Source organism: Lactuca virosa, chromosome 5 (genome assembly GCF_052849685.1).
Source record: "Lactuca virosa cultivar CGN04683 chromosome 5, Lactuca_virosa_CGN04683_v6, whole genome shotgun sequence".
NCBI lineage: Eukaryota > Viridiplantae > Streptophyta > Magnoliopsida > Asterales > Asteraceae > Lactuca > Lactuca virosa.
Genome location: NC_136430.1, coordinates 8750001 through 8752500, shown reverse-complemented (window position 1 = coordinate 8752500; position 2500 = coordinate 8750001). Strand labels below are relative to the sequence as shown.

The 2500-nt window shown below is 40.6% G+C and overlaps 1 long non-coding RNA gene across 1 annotated transcript in view; it reads right to left on the bottom strand.

Moving 5' to 3' along the window:
• Positions 1-1611: 1611 nt before the first annotated feature.
• Positions 1612-2500, bottom strand: part of LOC145116952 (uncharacterized) — a 1785-nt gene continuing 896 nt past the window's right edge. The window contains exon 2 of the long non-coding RNA XR_013712401.1: positions 1612-2500. This exon is cut by the window's right edge and continues 68 nt beyond it. This is a non-coding gene — a long non-coding RNA (uncharacterized LOC145116952).

The following is a 2500-nucleotide window of genomic DNA, read 5'->3' as shown; positions in this document are numbered from 1 at the left end:
AATTCTAAACCCTAATCAGGGTAAGTGATGAATCTACTCGATAAAACATTATTCCATACCCCTCGGGAGCGTATAACAATCGTAACGAGGCTTAACGGGGTGTACGAACCTTGCGTTACGAAGCCAAACACTCAAAGAGGTCACAAACATAGTCTCTCTCAACCTCTTTCACTCTATCTCTCTCTACCTCAAATCTCTCCCAAATCTCTCCAAGTATGTGAAATCTCTCCCAAATCTCTCTAAAAATCTCTCTCAACTTTTTATAGTCATCCGGGTCATCCTGACCCTTAATTTAGTTGAACACTACTCAAAAACGGAAGTTTACGCGAAAAACCCTCTTAAGGAGCCGAACCCTCTAAGGACCGAAGCCTCCTGGACCGAAACTGCTCTGCTGAACCGAACCCAATGAAGAACCGAACCCGAACTTCGGAGGACCGAAGGTCCCTTCGGACCGAACCTCCTCTTTCGCCCCATTTCACTTTCGGGTCTTTACTCAACCAGCTTCGCGTTCGGTCCCTTCTGATGAGTTCGCCTGCGAGATTGCTCGGGCCGAACCTCCCCCTCTCGGTTCCAATACACCAACCGAACCATGCCTTCGGTTCTAATGCTGCTAAGACCGAATCTCGCCCCTGACTTCGGTTTTTCCCATTTTCACCCGGTTTTCGACCACGATTCCATTTTAAGCCCGTTTTGGATTATTTTAACGTGGGATTTTCACCAAAAATCATATTTTAACATATAAGACCCTAAATATGCATAATTTAAACACACTTTTAGAGAAATCTTTATTTAAGAATAAAAATATAGTGGGTAAGATATTTAGGTGAAGTGTTGGCTTTGCCTTAGTGTATGACACAAGTTACCTCCCATACCTACTCCATGACCATCCCTAGTCACTATTCCACCATACCTTGTCATTCCATCGTCCTTTTCCCACCATTTTTCCAGCCATACTCTTGATCAAAAGCTGGAAATCCTCATCTCTCCTCCCATTTCACTCCTTCCCCACCAAAGAACAAAAATCCATTCTCTCTCACTTCCTCCCACTAATCTCGATATCCAAGGGCAATTTCCAAGTTCTTCATCTACCTTTGGTAAGTAAATCTCTTCTCACACTTGATTTCCTTACACTCCTTCACTCAAATCATGAGTCCTTACACAAATATCGTCATATTTGTTGTTAGATCTTCGAATCTTCAAGCATCTCCCAAGTGTTCTTGACTTGAAAACTCCTTTTCTTCATCATCCACCTATTGAAATCACTCAATGTGAGTTCATACCCCTATCTTTTCACGTTTTCTTAAGTTTTATGGGGGGAATACAAGTTAAAACACCAAGAACACAACTAAACTCTTCCAATAGCTTTCATCAGAAAAGTTTAACTCCATTCACGGACTGTTTTGGTCAACTTAAATATTTTAGTTTTCAAAACTGTATTAGGTGCAAATAGCTCAGGTTCATACCTTTAAAATGACTACTTTCACATCTGGTCGGTCAGGGATTAAGTAATTTGCCACCATTCCCATAACATAACATCAAACCTATTAAATAACACAACAATATCAGACTTTATATATGCCATATGCAACATAACAGATTGCAACTCACGGATGAAGATAACACACAACATAACTCATTGCTTTTATATAGATATGTAATGTAATGGACTTAACATAAATCCTGTTGAGATCTGTTTTAAGTCAGTCTCTATATTCCTCATGTTTGCAAGTGAATAAGCATAGAATATCAGAGCAATCCATGAACCAAGCTTGTACTGCAAACATACATACACCACCAGATCCTTCGGACGCTATAGCCGGAGACACCTAAAGCCACCGCGTCGGAACCACTAGAAGATGCCATCACCGCCTCCGGAGCCACCATCTGCTGCTAGCAGAATCATTAAAACCATCAGACCACCATTATTACGTTATAATCATCCATTTGTCTCTCATCTCCATGCTTAACCTCACTTCGCCTTTCTCCCTACTTGAAGAGACCGCCTTGAACCACCCATTGAACCTCGTACCTCCATTGTAATCGCTCCCTCCTCAGTAATTTTTGTGTTTTGACCATTTTAGGTTCTTGGTGTTTTTGGCCAAAATTCTAGTATTTTCTCAAATCGATGCTTAAACAATCAATTGAATCTGGTTTTTTGATCTCATACGGTTGTCGATTCTCAGGGATAGATCGATTTTAATGTTGGTCTTGATTAGAATCAATTTTTGGTCTCGATTCTCAAGGATAGATCGATAATGCCCTGAACTCAAAATCTCCATCTAAAAATCATTTATGTTATTGGTTATAAGTTGTTTGTCGAATGGAATGATTAGGTTAGATTTCGTTTGAGAGGCAGATTCATAAAAACGGATGCTCTTGGGTTGTTCAATGATGATGATGATGATGTCTAGAATGCCTTTGAACTCCTCTTAGGGTTGATGATGGATAAACACCAACAAGCAACCCCACTCACCCACACCCTTTCGTTTTCCTCTACCTT